The following is a 13,522-nucleotide window of genomic DNA, read 5'->3' as shown; positions in this document are numbered from 1 at the left end:
CAAGACAGAGGCAGCAGGAATCTAAAACGTCAGTGTCACAAAGTGGGGATTTTCCCTTGTTATGGTGTATGTGTGTCTTACTGTTGAGCCTATGTGTATTTTACTGTTTTGCATGAATACTGTGTGTGCCTCAGTTTCCCTGCATGCTGCACTAATACCTCGGTGGTGGGAATAGGGGTGCGTGACTTTGGCCGAGACCTCTGGGGCAGGTGAGGCTTCTCCAGCTGCCTGCCCATATGCTATGACTGGTGCCTTTTGTAACCTGATACCCAGGAGGGGGATACAACCAGGTGACGCCCAGGTGACTCTTTACCTGGGAAGCAAGACAAAGACAGGGAGGAGGAGCAATGGGGGTGTGGGAGGTCGGGTTGCTGGAAGGTAGGCTGTCTGCTTGGGAGGACTGGAAGAGCTTCTGGCTCAGGACTTCCCAAGATGGACTTGGCTGAAAGTCACTGATTTCTGTGCTAACAAGTTGTGTTCTACCCACTGCATTCCTGTCAACTAATAAACCTTCTGTTTTACTAGCTGGCTGAGAGTCACTGCTGACTGCGGAGTTGGGGTGCAAGGCACTCTGGCTTCCCCAGGAGCCCCGTCTGGGTGGACTTGCTGCAGCAAGCGCACGGCGTAGAAGGGGATGCTGAATGCCCGAGGTCAGATCCAGGAAGGTCGAAGCTGTGTAAGCATCTTGCCCTGGAGACAGTGCGCACAAAGAGCGGAGGGTCCCCCAGACTCCTGACTGGCCTCGTATGGAGACGTTCCAGAGCATAACCTGGGGACTCCGTGATTTGGGGACTCTGTGACAGTCAGCTCAGATATGGTGATGGGCACCTTCTGAGAACAAAAATAAAGTATGCCAGAGGTTATTTAGGTACAATTATACCACAGCTCCCCCACCAACTTTGAGCCTGTAGAAGTGGGCAATCCCAGGCCCAAAATTAGCAACTGAGCCCTACCTGATCCCTCACTGACTGTGGGGCTAACCCTGATTAGCAGAGGTAAGAGTCGATCTGCCCAGGTCGTAGCACGAGGCTCTGCCAGCCCGGGGAGCCCGGGGCAGGGGGACAACATCCCCCTCTTGTCATCACCGCTAGCCAGAGGCAAGGAAGGCCACATGAGAGGATGCTCCTAAACTGGTCATCAAGGGCTTACCCAGAATATTATGGCCTGGTGACATGCTCCACCCCATCCTAGTTAGTCAGTGGGGGTTTGTTGTAACTTGTGATGCGAGTGAAGGAAGCAGCAAGCTCCCAGCCTGCGGGGCGGGGAATAGGCTGGTTTCTGTTGCACAGAGCAGTCCCTTTCCTGTGTGTGTTGGGGGAGAAGTTACTGGTGAGAGGATGGGGACAGACGCCCCTGTTAGGCTGGACCCAAAGGTGAGACAGACCATGCCTGGGACACACAGTGTGCTCAGGTAAGGAACACACAGACTAAGCAGGACAGGGGGACACAAGCACTAAAGGAGACATAGTGCTGGGAGGTACACAGACATTTATCTATTTATCTATCTCCCACCAGCCACGGTGGCCCCTGTGGCACCATGGGAGTGGCAGTGTCTCCTGTCTCCGTTGCCTGTCAGCCACTGCCAGGCCCGACTGGACTTCCCATTTCCGGTGAGAGCCCAGAAGCAGAAGTTGCCATGAGGTGGTGCCGTGAAGGGTGGTGCTGTTGTCAGGAGAAAGCGGGAGGAGTAGGTGGGGTCCGTGCTAGCATGGGGAGATGCCACCCTTGCTGTGAAAGGGCCCTGGCATTATGGGAGATGTCATCTGCCTGCCATGCCATGCTCTGCACCAGACCCTGCCTGTCACGGGAGTGCAGGCGCCAGCCTGTGGAGCTGAAGTAGGGGAACGCCATACCCCAACACGTCAGGCACCCCCATTCTCAATTCCCCTTGCCCCTGCCGCCACCCCACCCCACCCCATCAGTTATAGAACGGGAGGAAACGTTACTTCTGCTCACTGTTCCTGGTTGGACTCTAATAGAGCGAGTACCAGAGCATCTTAACTTCCATTCACTGTTCCGGTTGGACTCTAATAGAATCTTAACGTCCAAATTAGGAAAGAGATGGTTTTTCCAGTGGCCATTTACCAGCAAGTGTATGTGATGGAGGCTTTACAGAGTAGGCAGCCACTTCACTGCCTCACCCTGTTTGCTTTTCTTTTTCAATAGCTTTATCGCTATGGCAAAGCTCACAAATGCTCCATAAGGACAAAAATTGCTTGTTTCATAGTAAATATATAAATATGGGCTGAAAAGCCTCATTACTCAGAATAATGTGGAAATTAACACTTTAAAGTGAAGACCCTAGGTTTGATTGTTAATTATGCATGCCCCAGTAACAAAACTTCCAAGGAAGCTCCAAATTATTAATAAATTGTTTATAAGGTTCATTTAAAGTTGAACTTGTTTTTAAGCAATAACCAAGCTCTCGAATGTTTATACAATTACACAATTTTTGGACAACCTTTTTAAATGCAAAGACCTGTTTTAAGCCCGACTTAGACAGCAGTTAAATATGGGATAATTACTGTTTGAAATGTAGAAAGTATTTTTCTCTTTAGACAAGGTTAACCATTTTTATGTAGGAACATGACTGAATCTGGTCATGTGTGCATCCCAAGAGGCTTGGTCTCAAAGGTCTGCAAGAGGGGAGCTTGGGGAGGAGTGCAAGAGACTCATACTGAGGTACTGGGTGCTAGAGTGATGCGGAAATGGGTGTAACCAGCCTATTGAGCCATAGGTGTTGAATCCATTTCTGTTCATCCACTGGGGGTGATGCAGAGCGGATGGGCGAGGGAGGCAGGGAAAGCAGGAGCTCACGCACCAGTAGAGCTTTGGGAAGTGTAGACTCTTTCTTGGGTTATTTCCTGTGCTTGCAGAAGACTCCTCCAGGCCAGTGGAGCGGAGCAGGGCAGGACTCTCAGCCCCAGGAAGAGGATCGGGAAGAAATGGACCTGAGCAATCTAGCCATCCAACTTTCCAGAGGCATGTAACCAGAGAGTCTCAGTCCTCACCTCTCTTCCTTACACATCACTGGGCAAGAGTTCCTGGTCATGGCATGCTAGCCCTGCTCTCTACCTTGCTTCAGCGGATGTGGTTAGGGGAGACCTCTGTGGGATAAAGGCAAGGGGAAAGGACAATAGAATGCTATGCGGTGTGATAAGTTTGGATGTGGGAGCAGCCTGGTGCCTCTTGCATATAGCCATGACTGCCTTGGGGAGACGTAGGACCAGTCCTTCTGGATTAGCAATCACCGGAGCCCAATACCCCCACCAGCTGAGCAGGCCTTGAGGGGCGTGATGGGTTGGAGCACAGAAACACTCCTGGGAACTGCCACCTGCTGTGCCAAGACTACTCCAGACAGGTAGTCTTGTTGAGCCAGACAGGCCCGTCTGCTGCAACACTGACCCAGGGTCTGAACCACGTGCCCCAAAGCAGCAGATTTCACCTGAAAGCAACTTACAGAAGTGTTTCTGTCTTTAACGCGCAGAAGACCCCCCAATCAGGGCCAGCTCCAGACACCAGCGCACCAAACGCGCGCGCGTGGGACGGTGTCCCGCGGGAGGGCGGCAGGCGGCTCCGGTGGCCATCCCGCAGGGACCGCGACTGCCAGAGCGCCCCCCACGGCATGCCGCCGTGCTTGGGTCAGCGGAATCCTAGAGCCGCCCCTGCTCCAATGGAGTCCAAACCCCAAATAAATCCATTTTACTCTGTATAAAGCTTATACGGGATAAACTCAACATTTTTTCACCCTCTATAACACTGATAGAGAGAGCTGCTTGCCCCCCCCCAAGGTATTAATACATACTCTGGGTTAATTAGTAACGAAAAAGTGATTTTATTAAATACAGAAAGTAGGAGTTAAGTGGTTCCAAGTATTAGCCAACAGAACAAAGTGAATTACCAAGTAAAATAAAATAAAACATGCAACTCTAAGTCTAATACAGTAATACAACTGAACTCTCACCTTCAGAGATGTTTCCATACGTTTCTTTCACAGACTGGATGCCTTTCTCCTCTGGGCACAATCCTTACCCCCTGGTACAGCCCTTGTTCCAGCTCAGGTGGTAGCTAGGGGATGCCTCATAATGGCTGTCCCGTTTCTGCTGTTCGACGCATTTATATATCTTTTGCATAAGATGCGAATCCTTTGTCGCTCTCTGGGCTCCCACCCCTCCTTCTCAATGGAAATCCACCAGGTTAAAGATGGAGTCCAGTTCAGGTGACATGATCACATGTCACTGTAAGACTTCATTGCCCACTTGCCAGCACACGTATACAGGGAGATTTACAAATAAAACAGAGCCATCTACAGTCTGGTTAATGGGAGCCAGCAAGATTCCAAACCACCATTAATGGCCCACATTTTGCTTAATTACACTAGGCCCTCAGAGTTATATTTCATATTTCTAGTTTCAGCTACACGGGTGGTACAACTAGAACGAACACACTCAGTAGAGTATAAGCTTTGTTATGATACTTTACAAGAGACCTTTTGCATAAAGCATAGTCCAGTTACATTATATTTAAACTCAGCATAGTTTCAAAAAATCCCTTAGTGTAATGTCACAAGCGGTAACTGGGGTAGGATGGGGAGGGAGAGCTGTGCTCTGGGTATGTGAGACTGGGGTAGGAAGCGGGAAGTACAGCTGTTCTCCCCGGGTCAGGGGTGGGGACTGGAGCAGGAGGTTACGGGTACAGTTGTTCTACCAGGGTCGGGGTGTGTTTGATTGAGGCAGACGTTACATGTACAGCTGTTCTCCCCGGGGCGGGGGAGGCGTGACTAAGGCAGGACGTTGGAGGTACACAGGGCCGGCTCCAGGCACCAGCCTACCAAGCACGTGCTTGGGGCGGCAACTTGGAGGGGGGCGGCGAGCGGGCTTTGGTGTTCTTGTTTTTGGTTTGAGCGGCATGATGCGCCACTGGGGAAGCGGGGCCGCGGGCCGCGCCGCTCGGGGGCGGGGGCTCAGTCCGCAGTCCGCGCCGCTCGTGGGGGGCGGGGGCTAGGGCGAGGGCCGTGCCGCTGGGGTACTCAGGCCGCGCTCTGCGCCGCTCTGGGGGAGGGGGCTCGGGCTTTGCTCCGCGCCGCTCTGGGTGGGGAGGGCGTGGGCTCGGGCCGCGCCGCGCCGCTCGTGGGAGGCGGGGCTAGGGCCGCGGGCCGCGCCGCTCGTGGGTGGCGGGGCTCAGTCCGCGGTCCGCGCCGCTCCTGGGAGGCGGGGACTAGGGCTAGGGCCGTGCCGCTGGGGCGGGGCTAGGGCCGTGCCGCTCGAGGGGGCGGGGCTCGGGCTGGGGCCGCGCAGCTCGGGGGCGGGGGCTAGCCGCGGGCCACGCCGTTGGGGAGGGGGCGGCGCTCTTCTTTCTGCTTGGGGCGGCAGAAATGTTAGAGCCGGCCCTGGAGGTACAGCTGTTCTCCCAGGGTCGGGATGTGTGTGACTGGGGCAGGGCGATGGAGGTGCAGCTGTTCTCCCAGGGTCGGGATGTGTGTGACTGGGGCAGGGCGATGGAGGTACAGCTGTTCTCCCAGGGTCGGGATGTGTGTGACTGGGGCAGGGCGATGGAGGTGCAGCTGTTCTCCCAGGGTCGGGATGTGTGTGACTGGGGCAGGATGTGGGAAGGAGAGCCGTGCTCCAGGACCGGAGAACAATGGACGCTGGGAAGGGTGTCTCGGAAGTAACCTGGCCACACGCCTTGCTCCTCAAATGTTTTGCACTTCAGGCTCCCTCCCCCGGGTGCAGCCCACGGGTACCGCGCTCTGACTGAGCTGGGCAGTTCCTGAGTGCCGCTCTTCCTGCCCGGTTGTGGAGGGTTACTCAGTACTACTGATCGGACACTGCAGGTACCGTTTCCCAGCGGAGATCTGGCAGCCCTACGCCAGCAGCAGTGCAGAAGCGAGCCTGAGCAAGGGGCCGAGGGTGGCCAAAAGAAGACCACAGGCCATGTCACCACACGTTGGGGTTCACTGCCCAGGGCAGGTGCAAGGTCCAAGTCTCCCCACCGCAACCCCGACCGACCCACTCTGGCCCCTGCTCCCCAACGGCTCTGCTGATCCCACAGTCGAAGGGCGGCCGCACGCTGAGGAGACCGCGGCGCTGCAGCCACCCGCCCCGTGGCACCAGCTAGCAGAGCAGCTGCCCCACACTGCCCGACTCCGCTCTCCCACCTCTGACGTAGTACCCCCAATTTTTCATCTAGCCCACTACAGCTCCACCACCCGGCTAGTGACAGACATCTCACGGTACGTTACTCTAACAGTCGTTAGGATTATCTGCTGCTGGTTTGGTAGAGATCGGGTGTGATACAATTGCAAATTCATGCCTCATCAGTGCTTGTGACTAATTACTCATACAGTCTTCATGTAAAAGCCACGAGAACTCTCTCCTGGTGGTTTGGTAGCGATCGCTTCACGAAAATTACCAAACTGAGAAAAGCGAGTTTGAGTCCCCGCCAGACGTATTGGCGAGTAAGCTTTCCTGGCTGACTATCCACTCAGTCAGCCTTCGAAATTCATTCCTGAGCAGGGCTAGAGACAAATTTCTCATGGTAAGTTCCTGCGAAAGTATTTCAATTTCCCTCCGGGTGACTCTCAGTAGAGAGCAGTTCCCAAAAAGGAAGAGAGAAGCCAGAAAATTTGGGGGCAGAAAATGAGCCAAAGGCCGAATTTTGACATCGACAGAACCGGAGCCATGAGTTCACCCAGAGGGGTTAGTTTTCATCATCCCTTTATCCTCGTCGGTGTCCTTAGGTCTCGCTAGCACAGTATTACGGAACATTTGGACTATGTAATGCACTCATGAAACCAGACAAGCTGATCAAACCCCTGTAATTCAATAATAAGGAAAAGGCCAGGAAACGTACAGGATTATTTTTAAAAGAAGGAGAACTGACCTAGAAAAGCACAAAATTAAAGATCTTAAAGTTTGTTGTCTGCTGTGTTGTTAGAACCGTTCCGTTCCCGGCTATTACGCGCGACAAATTGGGTGAAGTCATGTCTTTCATCTCAGCCTGTGTCAGGGGTTCCACGAAGGAGGGCTGGAACTAGACTCACCATATCCAAGCAATCTTCTTTTCAAAGACATTAGGCTTCTTCCCCTGCTGGTTTGCTAGAGATCGGGTCGTGAAACTTGTTAAATATGACCGTTCAAGTTCTGTATAACGCTAGTGATAGACCTCTCACGGAATCATCCTCTAAAAGCCTTTCCGTTTCCCTCCTGGTGGTTGGTAGCGATCGGTTCGTGGCAAATGCTACAATAGAGACATTCTTTCCTGAGCAGTGCTAAGGACAAAATTGTTCATGCACTCGTCCTTCGAATGCCATAGCCGTTTGGAAGACTAAAAACTTGAGCAAGTCATTCTTGATCTCGCCTAGTGACAAATTTCTCATGGAGTCTTCATCTAAAAGCCATGAGAAATCTCTCCTGGTAGTTTGGTAGCGATCGGTTTTTTGAAAAAAAATGCAATTCCTGCCTCTGTAGTGCTAGTGACAAAATTTTTCATGGCATCGTCAATCCTGACCAGGGCTAGTGAGAGACGTCTCACGGAATGTTACTCTAAAAGTCTTTAGGGTAATCTGCCTCTGGTTTGGTAGAGAGCTGGTCTGAAAAGTTGCCAAATGAGAAACTAATTCCTCACCAGTGCTAGAAACTAATTCCTCACACTTTACACTCATGGATTCTTCGTGTAAAAGCCATGCTAAAGCTCTCCTGGTGGGTTGGTAGCGATCGCTTCACGAAAATGACCAACTCGAGAAACGCGACGATGACTTATTGGAGACAGCGTTCGTGGGTGAAGACCCACTCAGTCAGACTTCGAAATTCATTCCTGATCAAGGCTAGAGACAAATTTCTCATAGTCTGATCCTCCGAAAGAATTTCGGTTTCCCTCATGGTGACTCTCGGTAGAGAGCAGATCCCCAAAAGGATGGATGTGTGTGTGTGTGAGAGAGAGAGAGAGAGAGAGAGAGAGAGCGCGAAGCCAGAAAACTTGCGGGCGGGAAATAAGCCAAAGGGCGAATTTTGAAATCAACTTCACTGGAGCCATGCTTTCACACTGAGGGGTTAGTTTTCATCACCCATTAGCCTCAGCGGTGTCCTTAGATCACGCTATCTGTATTGCGGAATATTTAGCCTTAGTACTGAAAGCATGAAAACAAGACAAGCTGCTCAAACTCCTGTAATTCCAACGTACAGCAGTATTTTTAAAAGGACTGACCGAGAAGAAGAGAAAATTGCTTTTCAGACGGCTAATGCTCTGTCAGAGAAAAAGTTTTTTCATTTGTCTCACAAACAAATCTCTTAAAAGCCAATAGCAGTGCATCCAAATAGTTATAAAAGCAACATTCCTAGAGAAGGTGATCATTAGCACAGATCCGTAACTATTCACTATTTTTTTGGTCTTTCTCACCGACTCCTCTCTTCGGAGACACTAGCAGTGCATCGTATGTTTTTTAGACAAGGATTCCTTGAGAAATTTCTCCCTTGCACAGTTCAGGAATAAATTTGTCATTTTTCCTAGTTCTCTCGAACCGATCTCTTCTAAACCATTAGCAGTGCATCGTAGTGGCTTTCGAAGCATGATTCCTTGAGGAATTTGTCCCTAGCAGAGCTCGGTAACAAAATTCTCTTTTCCACATTCCCAGGAACCGATCGCTTCCATAACCAGAGACCTACATCGTAATGGCTTTTAAATGATGTTTTCTTGAGACATTTCTCACTAACAGCGCTCACGAATGAATGTCTCCTGGTAACTCGGTAGAGAGTGGTTCCCCAAAAGGAAGCGTTAAGCCAGAAAATTTTGGGGTAGGAACTAAGCAAAAGGGCGAATTTTGTCATCGACTTCACTGGGGCCATGAATTCACACAGAGGGGTTAGTTTTCATCATCCCTTTAGCCTCATCGGTGTCCTCAGCTGTATTATGGAACATTTAGACTAGGTAGTGAAAGCATGAAAAAAGGCAAGCTGCTCAAATTCCTGATAATTCCAGGAAAATGCCAGGAAACGTACAGGATTATTTTAAAAAGGATGATAACTCCCCCCTGCTCCCAGCACAAAATTATTTTTCAAAAGGTTAATGCTGTTTCAGAAAAAATAGGTCTTAAAGTTTGCTGTCTGCAGTGTTGTTGGGACCGTGTCTGTTCCAAGCCGTTCAATTGCTGTATAACGCTAGTGATAAACTTCTCACGGAATCATCCTCTAAACGCCTTTCAGTTTCCCTCCTGGTGGTTGGTAGCGACCTGTCCTTGAAAAATACTAAAAAAGAGAAAGTCTTCCCGGAGCCTGGTAGGGACAAATTTCTCATTGAATCGTGCTCCGAAAGCCTTTCACTTAGTCTCTTTGTGGTTTAGTAGAGATTGCTAGGTGAAACCATACTATAAATGAGCATTTCATTCCTGAGCAGTGCTAGGGACAAAATTGTTCGTGGACTCTTCCTTCGAAGCCATTAGTAGTCTCCTGCTTCTTTGGTAAAGACTGGCTCATGAAAATAACTAAAGTGTGACCGTCATTCCTGACCAGTACTAGTTACAGAATGTTACTCTAAAAGTCTTTAGGCTAAACTGCTGCTGGTTTGGTAGAGACTGGGTCTGAAAAAATTACCAAATGAGAAGTTCAGTCCTTATCAGTGCTAGTGACAAATTACTCATGGAGTCTTCGTGTGAAAGCAATCTCTCCTGGTGGTTTGTTAGCTTTCGGTTTGTGACCATTACCAAATCGAGAAAAGCGTGAATGAGTCCTGGGGCAGACGTATTGGCGCATAAGCTTTCGTGGGTGAATAATCCCGCCGTCAGACTTCGAAATTCATTACTAGAGACAAATTTCTCATGGTATGCTCCCTGCTGGTGACTTGGTAAGGAGCGGGTCCCCAAAAGGCGAGAGAAGCCAGAAAATTTGGGGGCAGGAAAATAAGCCAATGGCCGAATTTTGACATCGACTTCACTGGGGCCATGTTTTCACACAGAGGGGTCAGTTTTCATCATTCCTTTAGCCTCATCGGTGCCCTTATGATGGAACGAGGTAATGAATGGCTTAAATTTCATACCTTATTGTCAAAGTGTCTGAAATGAGCTCTCTTGATTATCACGTCAACAAATTTTTTTCTCCTGCTAAGTAAAGCGCATGTGAATTAATTACCCTCTTAGAGTGGTCAGGTCAACCCCCACCTTTTCATGATCTCTATGTGTGTGTGTGTGTGTGTGTGTGTGTGTGTGTGTGTGTGTGTGTGTGTGTGTGTGTGTGTATCCTTGCTATATGTTCCATTCTATGCCTCCGATGAAGAGGGCTGTAGCCAACGGAAGCTTATGCGCAAATAAATTTGCTAGTCTCTAAGGTGCCACAAGTATTCCTGTTCTTTTATTAAAAAATTCAGTAGCCTCACTAGAAGCTGATGCTGTATCACTGACCACCAAGTTCAATGAATGAGAACTGCATGGGACAAAAAAAGCTCGAGGGTTTAACTCTCAGATCCGTGTCTGCGCTCCTCTGTTCTTTCCTTTCATATTGGCACCAGTATCGTGGCCCTGACCTCTCATGTCAGCTATCACAATCCCCGTATCTTCCAGCTTTTTAAGAAGCATATTTGTCAAACTAGTATCATCATTGTCAATAAATTCTAGAAAATGCTTTCTGACAATCACCATTGCAGGGACATTTTTCTCTAGGTTCTGTTTTTGTTACAACACGCACCATTAAAGCCATTTGTTCCGTATGGCTGATGTCAGGTGTGCAGTCCAGAATAATATCTTGCAGAATTCAGATCTGCCACAATCTTCTGTTTGACTTTTGTTGCCACTTACTGTATGATATCATTTTGAATCGTTTTTCCAAGGTCATTGGATGTGTCCGTTTCTTCAGCGTCTCATTCATTGAACTTGGTGGTCAGACTCTTCTTAGATGCTGGTGTAGAACAGCATCAAACTCAGCCATCACGATTCCATTAGACTTTCCTCGCTCGCAGAGATAAGGCTCGAAAGGGTCATGTTTTGCTATTTTCACGGAAGGAGCTCTAACAGTGCAACCAAATGCTATATTGTGGATATTTCAAAGAGAAATTCGTACTTCTCAGTGACCTGTAATGACTGGCTCATGATTAGCAATGTTCACGAAAGGAATCTCTACTAATTGTCCAGCAGGGGATGCTATTGGCTTGTGAAAGACGATTCTCAGAGAAATCTGTGCCTAGCAATGAACCTGAATGAATTTCTCATGTATGAATTTTCACACACGCAGATTAGTCTTATGGCCAGCAATGCAACCGAATAGCATTTGTAAAATGGTTCCAGGAGAAAGAGTTGCCTAGCAGTGCTTTGAACCGAATGTCTCCTTTTTAACAATTGTCACGAAAAGAATTCTGCCAAATAGCCACCAGTGCTCTCGAATAGCAATTGGAGGTTGGTTCAAGGGGAAAGTCGTGTCTAGCACTGATGTGGGCTTAATAACTCTTCATTAGCTTTTTTCATGTGCCTAGCTTACGTCTTGAATGAATACCTGATGTTTAGCTATTTTCACAAACGGATCTCTGCCAAATGGGCAGGAGTGTAATCGAACAGCATTTTCAGGGTGGTTCCAGGAGCAATTCGTGCCTTCGAAAGATTTGGAATGAATTGCTTATGTGTAGCTGTTTTCACAGCGTATCTCGGTCATGTTGTTGCTGGTCATCCGAATATGAAGTTTAGGATGGGAGCAGGAGGAATTCGTGCTCACCAATGGTGTGGAATGCTTTCTCATGTTTAGCTGCTTTGAAACCTTCGCTCAAATCGTACCTCTGTCAAATTGACAGCAGTGCATCTTAATACCAATTTTAGGATGGTACCAGGAGAAATTCATGACTACCAATAATCCGCAATGAATTTCTCACATTTCGCTGTTTTTCCAAACGGATCTCTGCCAAATTGCCATCAATGCATCCGAATAGCATTTGTAAGATGGGTCTAGGAGAAAGTGTTGCCTAGCAGTGCTTTGCACTGAACGTCTCCTTTTTAGGAATTTTCACAAACGGAGCTCTTCCAAATGGCCAGCAGTGGAACCGAATAGCCTTTTTAGCGTGTTTCCAGGAGAAATTAGTACCTACGAGTGATTTCGAATGAATTGCTCAGGTATAGCTGTTTTCACAGCGTATCTCGCTCAAGTTGCTAGCTGTGCATCCGAATAGCAATTTTAGGATGGGAGCAGGAGGAATTCGTGCTTCCCAATAATCCAAAGTGAATTTCTCATTTTTCGCTGTTTTCCCAAACGGCTCTCTGCCAAATTGCCAGCAATGCATCGGAATAGCATTTGTAAGATGGGTCTAGGATAAAGTGTTGCCTAGCAGTGCTTTGCACTGAACGTCTCCTTTTTAGGAATTTTCACAAACGGAGCTCTTCCAAATGGCCAGCAGTGGAACCTAATTGCCTTTTTAGCGTGTTTCCAGGAGAAATTCGTGTCTACGAGTGATTTCGAATGAATTGCTCAGGTATAACTGTTTTCCCAGCGTATCTCGGTCAAGTTGCTAGCTGTGCATCCGAATAGCAATTTAAGATGGGAGCTGGAGGAATTCGAGCTTCCCAATAATCCGAAGTGAATTTCTCATGTTTTGCTGTTTTCACAACGTATAACTGCCAAATTCTCAGCAGTGCATCAGAATTGCAGAAGGAGGACGATTCCATTGAGACTTTCCTCGCTCGTAGAGATAACGCTCGAAAGGGTCATGTTTTACTATTTTCACGGAAGGAGCTCTAACAAAGGGCTTAACCGTGCAACCGAATGCTATTTTGTGGATATTTCAAAGAGAAATTCATACCTCTCAGTGACCTGTAATGACTGGCTCATGTTTAGCAATGTTCACGGAAGGAATCTCTACCTAGTCCAGCAGGGGATGCTATTGGCTTGTGAAAGAAGATTCTCAGAGAAAACTGTGCCTAGCAATGAACCTGAATGAATTGCTCATGTATCAATTTTCACACACGCAGATTAGTCTTATGGCCAGCAATGCAACCGAATAGTGGGGTAGGTTCTTTTTTCCATTTTTAAAAAGCCCTCCCATTGGCTCTTTTGATCAGAGGCCCAACTCCCTTTCTTTTACCTATGCAGGGAGGCTTCTTTAACCCTTTACAGGTAAAACAAGCAGAGTACAGCCACCAAGAGGGACTTTATAGCTAACTGGCTGGCTGGGTGTCCACAAAAGGGAGCTACGCCCGCCCCCCCCATTTATCACAGCAGCCAACAGGGAAGTGGGAGGGAGGCACTCCTAGGCCTGGCCTACACTGGGGGGGCGGATCGATGTAAGATACACAACTTCAGCTAGGGGAATAGCTTGCCTGAAGTCGAAGTCTCTTATTTCGACTTACCTCCCGTCCTCGCAACGTGGGATCGACGGCCGCGGCTCCCCCTGTCGACCCCGCTACCGCCACTCGCCCTGGTGGAGTTCTGGGGTTGATGGGAGCGTGTTCGGGGATCGATATATCGCGTCTAGATGGAAAGCAATCTATCGATCCCTGATAAACCGATCGCTACCCGTAGACATACCCTTAGAGCCGGCATGTCCCCTCTGTTTCTCC

The 13,522-nt window shown here is 48.9% G+C and overlaps 1 long non-coding RNA gene across 1 annotated transcript; it reads left to right on the top strand.

Annotated features, from left to right (window-relative positions):
- Positions 1 to 650: 650 nt before the first annotated feature.
- Positions 651 to 3,491, top strand: LOC120385097. The gene is made up of 3 exons (XR_005589262.1): positions 651 to 676; positions 1,516 to 1,610; positions 2,877 to 3,491. It is a non-coding gene; the product is annotated as an uncharacterized LOC120385097 (long non-coding RNA).
- The last annotated feature ends 10,031 nt before the right edge of the window (positions 3,492 to 13,522 follow it).

Source organism: Mauremys reevesii, linkage group 17 (assembly GCF_016161935.1).
Source record: "Mauremys reevesii isolate NIE-2019 linkage group 17, ASM1616193v1, whole genome shotgun sequence".
Taxonomy (NCBI): domain Eukaryota; kingdom Metazoa; phylum Chordata; order Testudines; family Geoemydidae; genus Mauremys; species Mauremys reevesii.
The sequence above is the reverse complement of the archived record's forward strand: the minus strand, read 5'-3'. Positions and strand labels throughout refer to the sequence as shown.